This window comes from Brassica oleracea, chromosome C9 (assembly GCF_000695525.1).
Source record: "Brassica oleracea var. oleracea cultivar TO1000 chromosome C9, BOL, whole genome shotgun sequence".
NCBI lineage: Eukaryota > Viridiplantae > Streptophyta > Magnoliopsida > Brassicales > Brassicaceae > Brassica > Brassica oleracea.
In genome coordinates, this window is record NC_027756.1 from 9,152,216 (window position 1) to 9,166,367 (window position 14,152).

Consider the following 14,152-nt stretch of genomic DNA (forward strand, 5'->3'; position numbering starts at 1 on the left):
TCATAATTGTTTCTGTTTGCATTATAAAACTCTAAAAGCTCACAAAACTATGTTCTCTTTGTTTCAGGTTTAAAACCTTGGTTCCACCATTCTATCCATTTGTGGGTTACCCCCCCACAACACTAACCTTAGAATCAGCATCCAGTTCAAGAAGAAGATATGGGCCTCTACGGTAAATAAAAAGCGAAAAGCCCACAATATGTCATATTAATGAAACGTGAAGTTTTGAAAGGGAAGACAAATGTCGGCCTCTGGTGAGACTATTTAGTGACGTGGCAACACCAGAGAAGAGAGTAGCACTTTATAGTATTAGATTATGTATTCCTATTTTCGTTTCTAATACGAATATTTATAAACCATAATATAAATTACTAATGCTAACAATATTATATATATATATATATATATATATATATATATATATATATATATCTGTTAGATTACTTAAAACAAACTATACATAATCTAAATTATATTCTCTCACCTTATTAAAAATTTGTATGTTGTTATATTTTGTTAGATTAGCCCTCTAACAAATATATTCCCTCAATTATCTCCATTATATCATATTTTTGAATTTTCGAAAATAAAATAAAGTATCCAAATTCTATCCTAATCAACTAGCCAATAAAGCGAGATTATATATTTCTATTAATAATAAACGTTATAGATTTTTTAAACAAACTATACATAATCTAAAATTAGATCTAGAAAATTAACAAACTAACATAAATATGGCCATTTAGAGATCATAATTTCAATCTAAAAAAATTAACAAACTAGCATAAATATGGCAATAAAAATATTAACTATTAACTATTTAAAATTATAAAATTCTATTTTTTAAGGTTTTTATTAGTACTAATCAATACTAACTAAAATAGAATTTTAGTCCAGATGGGCAGTTTTTTTTTTTTTTGCAGAATACTTGTGGGCGAAACCAAAATAGGACAATTCCTAAATAAGACCATGACCAAATAAAGCTATGATCAGTTGGGTTGTCCATGATGTCTGGTCAATGTAAACATTCAAATCTTCCATACAAAACAATATAAACATAAACATATAAAACGTGATCTGGCGGTTTTGGAGTGAAAATGTTCATTTACAAATTTAAGGAAAAAAATTGCAGTTTTAGCATGAAATGTGATTTTGCGATTTAAAATTGATAGAAGGAAAATTTTATTTTATGATTTTTGCGAAAAATTTTGATTTTTTTTTTTGTTGGAAAATGTGATTTTGCAACTTAAAAAAAACATGATTTTGCGTTTGAAGCGGAAAATGAGATTTTACAGTTTTGGCAAGAAAACATATTTTTTTTGTTTTGCATGAAATCATAATTTTGCAGTTTTGGCGGGAAATGTGATTATGTTTTGGTGGGAAAATATGATTTTGCAGTTTTGGCATGAAAACGTGGTTTTGTGGTTTTGACAAAAATATTAACATAATTAACTAAATTCAGATATATTCGGATTCTAGTTTGGATTTCAGTTATGTTTGGGTTATACCCAAACCAAAAAGTACTAGGCTTTTAAATCCCCTTCGGATATTTTTAGATAACGCTTCTGTGGTTTCAGTTTTTTCAGTTCTGCTTAATATCAGACTCGGTTTGGGGTACAAAACACCAGTCCTACTTGGAAATAAAGCTTAGACGCCACCAAAACATTCTCTTACTTTTTTGAAACCCAAGAAATTCTCTCACTAATTATGCTTTCTAAGATTTCTGATTGGTAGTTCCAAAAAAAAAAAGATTTATGATTGGTTGTTGAATAATTTCATGTAGAAATGATTTTCTTTATCAAAGGAATATAGGAACCAAACCACAACATAGAAAGGATCTTGTACATTGTATTACGTCATGGGATGGGTCTAAATTGAGGTAAGAGTGACTACTGTATGCAGCATGACATCTGTGAACTTTCCATGTTCATAACACATATATAAAATCACAGTCAACTGATGTCAAAAAAGGAAAACAGTCAACTTTCCATGTTCATAACGCATAAAATCACAGTCAAAAATTTTGTGTTCAAAAATACACTGGTAAAGATATATTTCTGAAATTGGATCGTTTTAGAATTCTATAAATATATTTTTTAGCTGTCACCCAATTGTTCATATTTACCAACTAAAATCACTATTTGTATTAGAAAGCAGCAAACAAATATGGCTAAGACAGCTTCTACATTTGTTCACCCCATCATCTTCCTTGTTATGTTTGCCTTGGGTATATATATCTCCATGGTTTTTTTTTTAAAAAAGATTTATCTCCATCTTTATTAGTAAATATCGCTCGAATACTCCTTTACTAGTATGTATATATATATATATATATAAAGTATAGTTTTCTCATTCCTTAGGCTGCCACATGGGATTCCACGTCACAAATTCGTCTCTTGACAATGTGACACGTGTCCATGGGGTTAAAGCACTGCGTTTCATCAAAGGAATGAGCTGCTGCGTACGTTTCTGATACATATTACAGTCCAATAATAATAGGCCCAACCATCTTAGCAATCTGCTCAATCCGTACGTTTCTTGATCTTTGTTCACGTCGTTCTGGTTACTCTCCTAGATTCTGAGAATGTCGTCGACAACAATCAGCGAGCACATCAAACTCCGACGAGTTAGGCACCAAACAATCCGCCACATCGCTGCTGACGAAGATCTGCCGCTGACACACGTCGTCCCTCCAATCTTCCAGCCCAATCGCTTCTGTAGTTAGAGACGTCAATGGCAGCGGCGGCTGCGTTGCGGTTTCTGATGTTTGGTGCAGTAAAGGATTAGGGTTCACGACGGATGCGGTGTCGATGATCCTCCGAGGAGGAATCTTCCGCCGTCGCGTCGTAAAATCGACGTGGACAAGAACAGTTCGAACCAAACAGAATTAAAGGTGGTAGCTTTATGTTCTGTATATCCAGTTGCAAGTCAAAGTTTGAGTCTTTTTTTGGTGGTGTTTTTAGTTTTATTACATTGATTTGTCTCAGCGAATAGTTTGGGTTTAGGCAAAAACTGTTTGGAGTGGTTGGAGCTATAGTTGTTGTAGCATCCCTATGTTGTTGCTGGGGACCAACAAACGTCATGTCGATCTGGTTCTAACGACTTACTTTGCTAACGTAACATGATTCGTGTTTTCTCACTGGTACTTACTTATATTACTATAAACAGTGGCTTGAATCGATCGATTCGGTGATGCTGATTATCACCAGGAGACAAGCTTCTTCTCAGAGTTAGGGGAGCTCTGCTTGCTCTGATTCATGTCTCCTCCTCTGATCCTTTGCCTCACCTTAGTATCAAAAACACACCAATCGTTAGTCTCTCTCTCACTTTCTACAAAGATCTCACCTTTTTCGATTTTGGTTGGTGGAAAGTGACGTCGTTTTAATGTTCTTGCAGGAGACATCATCTGCGCAGTTTATACGTCAACGGTACACTGCTGCTTCCAGTGGACAGAAGTTTCAAAACTCTATAATAAGCGCTTATGGGGAAGCTCAAGATGATCACTAAACACATGGAAGCTGATATTGAAGAGAATCTGATGTAAGTTGAGTCCATTGTTAGCCTATTCTTAGATTGGTTATGATGTTTTTGTGTGGGTAGATTTTGATTGATCTCAGTGTGAGATCATTGGATTGGTTTCCTTGCTCCAGGTTCTATCAGGCTTGCTATTGAGTGGATTTTTTCCATGATTTTTTTCCCAAGCCGGAATTCCCCTACTCCAGATTATATCTGACTTCATAAGAAAAGTGGACTCGATGCCACTGAATATGCCAGTGAGATGCAATTGATTGCAGGGTATTTGGTAGTCAGTAATGTGAATATGCATGAAGGTGCCCGCTGAGTTGTTAATATCTCAATCCGTGCAATTTTGCAAACCAAGTTTAACACCAAGGTCAACAAGTTTCTTTCTTTCTTTGTCGTTTGTATATTCTGAGTTTTACCTGTGAAGAGATATGATCAGCTCATCCTTTTTTCATTGTACTATATTTGGTTGATGATTTGACGTTTCACAGGTGAAAATTACGAATTTGAATGCGTTTTCAGCAATTAACAGGAAACTTAACTAGGAGATCCAGACAATCACTTCTCTATAACCAGGGCCAAGCCGACCAGATCTTGGGAAGAAGAAACTCAGGTAGCAAGCTAAATAATCTTTCATTAACTAGCTTGAGTATAGGACTTCAGAAAACAATAATAATGAGGAAAAACAGCTCACTGATTACCAATAAATTCCATAGCCATTTCTTCCAGAAGTAATACTCGCCCAAGTATAGCATCCGAGCTTCTTTACTGGAGCTTCCTGAAGAAAAGGGCAGGACGTACGAGGCCATGGGTGTAGGCACTTAACATGTGTTCTTCCTCGCAAATGATGCCAATGTAAGTCCCATATGCTCAAGAGTTTGGTTAGGAAACTACCAGTGAGAGCAAAAGAAATATAACTTTAAATAAGGGTTGTGTGGATATATATAATTATGATTCATGTCAAGACGTGCAAAATATTTTTGGAATCAATGGCTTACATCTATTTTGCTGCAGTTATTGGCAAGGGTGCTGAATTAAAGTTCCCGACAAATTTGCTAATGAGTGATATCGTTGCTTTCTTTAACAATGAGAACTTTTCAGTCAATGGTGTTTACCTTGCTTCTAAAGATTGATATCATCTTTTTTGTTTTGGATCATTGCTATTTTTTTTTTCCAGATATTATTTGAGCTCTTGGTTAAAGGTGAAACTGCCCAAGGAATGATAAAAGCAAAAGACTTGGTTTAGGCAAAGTATATGCTATTCAGAGAAAAGTTTACTCTGACCCATTTTGAAGGTTCATCGAGAATATACTTCAGGCTTACCCTACTTTAATAGGTTTTTTTGTCTGTATGTTTCTGATAATCGATCATGTCGAAATAAAAAAATGGTTATAAAAGTGGACTCTCAATCCCCAACCCAAGCTGAGTAGTACCGAAGTGGAAAGTCACGAATCAACAATACCTAACCAGTAGCTATTAGATCAATATAAACCCAATAATTGTTATATTCTTACTATAGAAAACAAGGAGTCCACCAATATATTATGCCAAAACTTCAAAGCACCCTAACCATATTACAAGAATCTTAAACTTTTAAAAAAACTCATAACTAATCGTACTTTACAATCACTATAACGTTTTTGTTTCAGATACGAACCACTCACCACCACCCAATCGGGCAACCCAAAGAAAAAACAGTCCATTATACAAAGCATAATATGGTTAAACAATAGAGAACTTATCTTTGAAAACAACACAGATTATAAGGCCACAACCATGGATATTATAATTTTTTTTAAAAAAAAACATGGTTAACAGAAACAACTATTGCAAACAAGCAAAATATATGTTATCACATATAATCCTTCGTGACCTAATATTTTCTAAAAGACAAAAATCAATATCACACATATTTTACAAATGCAAACCAAAAACACAAACCACAAAATCATAAAAAAAATTAATAACCTAGATCACAAGTAAAGTATATCCCGCCCGTAAGTCGGGCCAACCCTAGTATATATATATATTTAATCTTGTGTTTTTGTTATATTTTCGTTGCATATACATTCACCTTCAAGGTGCTCTTATCAAAAAGCTTGCATATATACCATTTAATTTATTTTTAATTTTGGATTTATTTTTGGTATGCATCTCTAATGTTGTAGTTCAATGTATTAATATATTTGGATATAGTTAAGCAGAATGTGGGATGCACAGCAAGTATGGGACCATGTGAAAAAGGTAAAAGCTGTACTACCAAATGCAAGGTTACGATTGGACAAATAGCTAATGGCTACTGTGACCGCAGCACTTGTGGACTTGGAGAGTGTGTTTGTGTCTATCCTTGTCCACCTCCTAAGACCCATTTGTGATTTGTACTTCGAAATATTTCACTTCTTCAAAACGTATAAGCTGGAATCTAAAAGTTTAAAGCTCAATGTTTTTTTTAAAGCTCAAGGTTATTTGTCGAAATATTTTTGATAGAATCATAAAAATAATATCACCATTTTCATTCAAGTATTACAATTTTAATTATAACCTTTTCTAAATCATCTCACATTCATAAACTTCATTTTCACATATTTATGATGGAAACATGTTGGACCTCACCCATATGTATATGTTATAGTTCTTGAATTTGGTACATCTCTACTCTTACTCCTTACCTATTCTCCAATATTCTATCAGTGTCACCCCTGAAGAGAACTTTATTGTTCTACACTGCTGCTCAGAATGGCGCCTCCAATTTTCAGTCTATATATATTTTTAGATCATCAACACAAGTCAATATCTTCGGATGGGAATGATATCACTCAATGGCGCCTCCAATTTTCAGGATGCTAATTAAAAACCAAACATGGAGCAGAAAGTAATGTAAGTATCCCCAAGAAAACAAGGAAACTTAACACTTAAGTGCTTCTTGGAACTGGTGTTTATTAATCACTCCCAATTAATCAATCACAGATTTCATATAAATATATCCGCATTCCAGCTTCATTCATGATTATCCACAGAATTCAAATAACGGGGTCAACAAGATCTGATATCCTTTAAAACATGTGCAGAAAGCACAAAATCAGTGCAAACAACTTTAACAGTGTAGACAATAGAAGAAGTTAGTGTGAATCAAATTCGTTCGCTCCCAATTGAAACAAATAATAAATAACCAGGATCTTGGAGCATCTTACTCACAATCTCTTGCATCGTTGAGCGATGAGGACCAAGTGTTTAGTGGTCGTGTCGCCCTCTTGAACAGAGATGATTCAACGTGGGTATTCTTGTGCTTGATCAAATTCAGATTTTTATCATTTTCCCTGGGAGCTTCCAGTTGTCCTCATGACAGAGATGTGAAACTGCAACTGGCTCTTCTTCAAGAAGTCTCACTCAGTGTACAAACAAATAAGACTTACGAAGATGAAATGGAAGCTTAATCGAAGAAACTAGCTATATGTTTCAAGGATTCCCCATGCAAATATCTTCATGACTGCTATGAGCCTTGAGTCGACAACGTGGAACTACTCAGGAGGAAAATGTTATCAACTTGGCACGCCAATCGACGCTTAATATCTATGAATGTATGGGCTTCTCCCTTTACTGCATGTCTTCGGAGGGACAAGTAGAGATCAAGCCTCAAGTAGTGAAAAATGAAAAGAAACAAAAGTCTTGGTCCTCCTTCAACTCCAAAACCAAAAGCCTCCAAATCAGCTCATGTCAAATCAGATTCTGCTGCCATGAAGAACAAGAGAGAACCAGCAAGTGCTACACCCATTCTCATTTCTCAATGTAAGATTAGCAGCTTATCTCTTAATCTGCCTGATTAGATTAAAATTCATCTTCGAAAAGATGTGTGATTTAGAGTAATTTGAACTAATGATTGAGCTAGATTGTGCATCTGCAGTAAGTTTTTGGCTTTTATATGCATTATAATAGTTATCTGGGGCTAATATGAATTTTTCTTATGAAATTTTGAGGTTTTACAGGTTGACGTTTTAAAGAAAGAATCCTACTAGTACTAGAACGTTGGACAGTTTTGTATGTTGATCAGGTAATGCATCCTCAGGTTTCCGAATGCATTGTTAACTAACTGATAGGTTTCGTTCTAACTAATATTTCCAGTTTCAACTAAGATCTCAAATTGTAGGTTTTGGTTTGAGAAAGCTATGTTTTCATGCAAAGAATCAAGGAAAAATGATGAGATTAAAAAACAACTATATTTTTTCTTTTTTTTTGTAAATAAAAAAATCACTGCACAAGAAAATTTGGCATTATATGAAATAATTGCGGAAAAATGATCCAACAATTAATAACAACAACAGCATTGTTATATGGTATATCATTTATATGCAATCACATATGAAAGAAAAAGTATAATCTATCCATTGGTACGTAGTTTACACCTCAGCAGAAACCCCAAATAGAATGGATATTGTTGGAACCTATTTATATCCGGAAAATATTCGGTCAAATCAGGTTATATGCTTGCAAGATTTAAACCAGATAATGATTCCATATTTCGGAACCAGCTGCCTTTTCTTAACCCACTGAAGAAAAAAATTTGGCAAATCAAAACGGGTAGAAAATTTAGTCATTTTCTATGGTAGATTCTATCGGAGGCAGTAGCGGCAAACGAAAGACATTTTAAAAGACATATTAGGAATGATCCTAACTGCCCAAGATGTGGTCATGCGTAGGAAACAATTGATCATATGATTTTTAAATGTCCTCCAGCTATGCAATGTTGGATTCTCTCAACGATCAATGAACCAAGGATATTTCCTTCAGAGAATCTCTACACCAATATAAACTACCTGCTTGCAAGGGCTAATATTGGTGGAGATATGAAGGAATTAACCAGAGTCTTCCCTTGGCTCATCTGGTATATATGGAAAGCAGGAATGGAAAATGTTGAGACTTCTCATCAATGGATACAACAAATTTAGCATTAAAGGAGTGTAATGCATGGTTCCTGGCCAATGAGGAACCTCCCAGACCTACTTACATTTACTTTCCGAATAGATGGATCATTGAAGAATTACGGAATCACGAGTGGAGTAGGATGGATTTTACAACTCCGAGATGGATCGATAGATCTCCTCGGCCTTCAAGGTTGCCATAAGTTAATTTCGCCACTACATACCGAACTAAAAGAGTTTAGTATAGGCATTGAAATATTTGTCTCGCCATCAGCAGTTCTGCATTTACTTTGTTACTGATTCCCAAGAGTTAGTCAAAATGATCACAATACAGAAGAATTGCCAGCTTTTGCAGCCGAACTTATTGAGTTTAAATCTCTTTGGGCGTCCTATCAAGGCAGAAAAGTGGTTTATAAACCCAGATCCAGTAACACTCAAGCGAACTTCCTTGCAAGGCACGCTCGAACAAAAAGCCGTGTTTTCTCGTATGTTAACACGTCGGTGCCTTGTTGGCTAAACACTAGAAACTCGTCCTTCGCGATTCGTACTAAGATCTTTCTTTGTATTCTTATTGTGATAAATAAATAAAAAATCTATCCAAAACCTCAAAATCTCCAATAGGCTTGTAGGCCACGTGGTCACATTTGCACAGTTTGACTCTTGATTTTCAGACTAAACTTCGTGGCATGCAAGGTCGGCCCTGGACCAAGCCCATTAAAACATATGTTTTAGGTCCCGGTTTTATAGTCCCCAAATAGAGAAAAAGTTCATTTATATATATGTAATACTCCCTCCGTTTTTTTATATAAGTCGTTTTAGAGAAATTTTTATGTTCCAAATTATATGATTTTTTGATTTTTTATGTAAAATTTATTAACATTTAATGTTATATGACCAATGATAATATACATTCTATTTTATTATTGGTTGATTTGTTGTTATGTAAATAATTAATGATGTTTTTGTTTAGAAAATATAATAAATTAATGATTTATTAATCTATGTGCACAATTCTAAAACGATTTATATTAAAAAACGGATGGAGTATAATATTACAATTTAAACACTTTGAAATTAATAACTACATAACAATTGATTGGGCCAAATAACAAACCCCCGTAAAACTAAAAAAATCATTTTTTTTTCTCAACCTGATATATTATTAAAAGGAAGCCACATGGGCCAGATTACAAGACATGATCGAAAACAACGAAGTCCAACATAAAATTTTAATCCACTTTAAGCCCAATCTAAACCCAAGATAAGGAGATAATCTAACCTATACTAAAAGGGTTATATGAGCATCAGCCAGCCTATACACGTCAGCCATTAAATCCACGTCGGATTGGGCTAATGGGTTTCTCTATTTTTTTTTTTTCTCGTGTTGGCCCGTAAGGCCCGTTAATTTAGAGAGATGGGTAGAGACGCATCGACCCTCTGGAACCCTAATCTCTTCTCTCTCGCGCAAGACCGACGATCTCCTTCTGAGCCCTTTCATCTTCTTCCGTTAGTCGTTCACGTTTTGTCATTCAATCCACCATCAAACCTTAGGCTGAGACGATGAATATCTTCTGCCTCTCCTATCTTTGTCGTTTCCGCTACTCCATCCCTGTGTCTTTATAAATTAAACATTTTAAAGCCTCTTATGCTCTTTGACAAAAAAAAAGGTCTCTTAAGCTCCCACGAACAGGTCCTGTAACACTACCGTCGAAACTTTGTGTTCTCAGATTTTGCAAGGTCGGGAATCGGGATGTGATCAGAAATGGCAAGCTTATGGGGTCGGTCTACTTCTTCTTGACGCTAAGGTACCTCTTGGCGATTTTCAAAAACAAATGGTTCCCTTTTCCTGATTTATAGGTAGCGATAGATTAATTATTCTATGGGTTCATGGTGTTTTTCAGCTTATGCAGGCCCGGATTGCAAATCTTTAACGAGTCATATGATTATGAACTGACGTGATCAAATCAGAAGCCAATCTAATCCCATGAGATCTTCCCGTAAGGGTCAATACCTATGGTAAGACAACTGATTTTACTTCTAATTTATATCATCATATAATTCAAAAATTAAAACCTCATGTTGGAGAAAACAATTAAAAAGGAAATTGTTGGTGTTTATCTATCCTTGCAGGCCCAGATTGCAAATTTTTAAAAGAAAGTTGTTCAAGTAGATGTCAAAGGTACCTCTTTTCATTAAGTTGCTAAGCGAGAGCATTTGGCCTTACGAAGAAGAGATTCACAGTCAATGAGACAATGAAGAAACCTTCAAGAATGAAGATTGTAGACAATAAGAAGAGCGGGAGAGTAACTTATCAGAAACTCAAAAAGCGTTGTTGAATGATTTGATACCAATCTTGACAACTAGGACATCAGTGACCTGTACAATACTTGGATCTGTAGCTATTGTAGGTATGATTCTTTATTTTTCCCATCAAAAGTTCTGATTTTGTATCTTACCTTTTGTCTAATGATCAATTTTTTTTAATACAATCAGCTTTGATCAATGGATTTTACAACATCTTTCTCATAGGTTTTTTGATGATTTAAATTAAACTATAGCATCTTCTTCTGCGTTTCAGAAGATAAAACTATGACCTTATGTGATTTAGTTAAGTTTTTACATTCTTTTCAGTGGGTCTATATGATAAAGGGAGATTGAATTTGGAGCTTGAGGTTTGATTGATAAGTGTGCATTGAACTTAGTTTTGAGGACCAATCAGACACTGTTACACTTATGTTCAAGGTCTTCATCAAGATATCAGTAGGGAAAGTTCTTCATCAAGATATCCATACGGAGATGGATCACAAAGGAGGACAGTTATTAAAGATATGAAGTTAGTTATTAAAAGAATAATTGCACACAAAAGAAAAAAATTTAAAACTCTTACGGAAAACGTACTGTATAGAATGTAGGACAACCTTAATATAGCTCATAATTGTAACACAAACCCAAAGTTAGTAGCCATTAGTATCTACAAACCTTAACATTTGGTTAAACTACTAAAATCTGGTATTGTAAAACGATTAGAACTCCATATTTGTCTTATTCAAATAATATATAACACATTCAATAACAAAATATAAAACCCACGACACCTTGAAATACTTTATTCGTGGAGGTCACGGACCAGACAGCTTTCGTGGAGGTCACGGACCAGACAGCTTTCGTGGAGGTCACGGACCAGACAGCTTTCGTGGAGGTCACGGACCAGACAGCTTTCGTGGAGGTCACGGACCAGACAGCTTTCGTGGAGGTCACGGACCAGACAGCTTTCGTGGAGGTCACGGACCAGACAGCTTTCGTGGAGGTCACGGACCAGACAGCTTTCGTGGAGGTCACGGACCAGACAGCTTTCGTGGAGGTCACGGACCAGACAGCTTTCGTGGAGGTCACAGACACAACTAAGCTGATCCTGAATCCCGAGGGAGAGCTTCAGGTTCCGCAATACGAGTAGCTCATGTCACTTGCCAATACCATCACTCATTTTTCAGGTTTGAATAGCTAAAGCTTCACTACAATCACACTATTTAATAAGTAGCGTTTATGTTTATCTTGGTTAACAGATATAGTTGGAGAAATTAGGAGGAACCAAACCATGTACAACGAAGACACCCAGAGCACTCAACACCGCAAGGAAACCATAAAGTTTGATGATAGGTATTTGATATTTTGCTTCCATAAACTTTTAACGTGTAACTTATATGTTTGTGCGAAGTTTAGTGTACGATAAGATACCTCTTTCCAACCATTTCAGGGACAAGCCTGTCTGCCTCAGTGTTGTTGATGGCCTTTCTGCGGACCTAGACACACAACTACTAAGCTCTGGCTGAATCCCTAAAGTTACAGCTTTAGAATATTTATTTAATGACTATGCTTCACTTTTTTTTATCATGTTCGTTTCCAGGTACAGTCTTTGCAGTATTTGGAATTCTACAGTTACATGGTGTTTCTATCACAGTCCTCTCTATAAGTGGCTTCATAGGGACAAAAACATTTGAATGGATCACATGTCTTATTAATATTTCTATCTTGAGTGCAGTTCGAGCTTGAAAATTGTTGTGTCAAAGCAGTAAACCGGAGAAAGAATAAGAACATGTACAGAGTTTGGGTTCGTGGGAGGTTCCAAAAGCCATTTCTAAAATAAAGAAAGGGAAGTGCTGGTCCAACTCTTTTGCGGCTCTTCTAGCATGCAGCTTCTTTGCATAGTGCATCTTCTCAACTGCTCATTGATTCGACCCTCTGTCTCAGTGTGTTTGACGGATAAGTCAACCACCTTCCCTAAAGTTTGAACGTTTGGGGTTTGGAACCAACAACCCAAAAAAACTTTTTTGTTAATAATATTTTGAGATTGTTTGTTGTAATGTCCAAATATGGGAATCATCTGATATAAATTGAGAAATGCTTCTTCTAGAGGGGATGAGGATATGAAGATATCCATCTTCAAGCTCGCCAGTTTCTTGATCTCATTCTTTCTGATTGCTCATGTTTATTAACTAGAAACATCGAACTATTTTATACTAATCAGAGAATCCAATATCAAGTGAGCCTTCTAGAGGGGATAAGGATATGAAGAAATCCATCTTCAAGCTCGCCAGTTTCTTGATCTCATTCTTTCTGATTGCTCATGTTTATTAACTAGAAACATCGAACTATTTTATACTAATCAGAGAATCCAATATCAAGTGAGCCTTCTAGAGGGGATAAGGATATGAAGAAATCCATCTTCAAGCTCGCCAGTTTCTTGATCTCATTCTTTCTGATTGCTCATGTTTATTAACTAGAAACATCGAACTATTTTATACTAATCAGAGAATCCAATATCAAGTGAGCCTTCTAGAGGGGATAAGGATATGAAGAAATCCATCTTCAAGCTCGCCAGTTTCTTGATCTGATTCTTTCTGATTGCTCATGTTTATTAACTAGAAACATCGAACTATTTTATACTAATCAGAGAATCCAATATCATGTGAGGTTTCACATCAATGGGTGCTTTCACACAACACACATGCAGATACACATTTAATAAGAATTACAACATGTACATCTACTTTCTAGGGTGTTGTACTTCTGTTATCCACATACTTGCGTCAGAGGACTCATCAGAACCTATATATTTGTGACAAAAAAGTATTAAATCATTTTTAGTGTTGCTACGTACGGAAGAGGTTGTCTGCAAGGGCTATGGAGATGATAAAGTTCTAAGATAATAAAGAAGAGGTGAATAAATAATTAAGAGAAAATGTGTACTGGAAATCACAAAAGAAAACTGAAATGTTCTGGAGTTTATACACGTTTATTAATTTTAGTCTGAAGAACTTTAGTGATGTTTACAAAACATGATATAAATATAATTTTTGTAAATTGTTTCAAAACCTTAATAACAGTTTTTCGTATCTTCCATCGTCTATATTTAATTATTAACATAAAATAAACATATCATATTGACCATATAACAAAAAGTTACATTTTTTCGTATATTTTATTATTTGAATTTTAGAAAATGACTATAAATTATTAATACTATTCAAATTCCCACATTAAAGGTTGTGATCAAGGGTTTAAAAATTGTATTGTAGAAAATATAAATAATCGTAAAACATATGAGTGAAAATTTTCATTTAATAGATATTCAAAAAAAAAATATATATATATATATATATATATTAAAGTATATACCATATAAAATATAAAAATATTTTTATTTCAAAATTTTC

At 34.9% G+C, this 14,152-nt stretch overlaps 3 long non-coding RNA genes across 10 annotated transcripts; all 3 read left to right on the plus strand.

Moving 5' to 3' along the window:
* The first annotated feature begins 2,471 nt into the window (after positions 1–2,471).
* On the plus strand, positions 2,472–4,944 carry LOC106313791. Of its 8 annotated transcripts, none has more exons than XR_001264487.1 (6): positions 2,472–2,893; positions 2,988–3,092; positions 3,169–3,310; positions 3,397–3,540; positions 3,651–4,135; positions 4,239–4,944. It is a non-coding gene; the product is annotated as an uncharacterized LOC106313791 (long non-coding RNA). The 8 variants fall into 8 exon arrangements; XR_001264488.1 differs by having other exon boundaries at positions 3,006–3,092; positions 4,239–4,943; XR_001264490.1 differs by lacking the exon at positions 2,988–3,092 and having other exon boundaries at positions 2,473–2,893; positions 4,239–4,377; positions 4,537–4,942.
* A 4,935-nt stretch (positions 4,945–9,879) lies between these two features.
* Positions 9,880–10,637, plus strand: LOC106313940. Its single transcript, XR_001264525.1, has 3 exons — positions 9,880–10,243; positions 10,340–10,454; positions 10,569–10,637. It is a non-coding gene; the product is annotated as an uncharacterized LOC106313940 (long non-coding RNA).
* A 1,142-nt stretch (positions 10,638–11,779) lies between these two features.
* Positions 11,780–12,801, plus strand: LOC106313941. Its single transcript, XR_001264526.1, has 3 exons — positions 11,780–11,929; positions 12,002–12,095; positions 12,193–12,801. It is a non-coding gene; the product is annotated as an uncharacterized LOC106313941 (long non-coding RNA).
* The last annotated feature ends 1,351 nt before the right edge of the window (positions 12,802–14,152 follow it).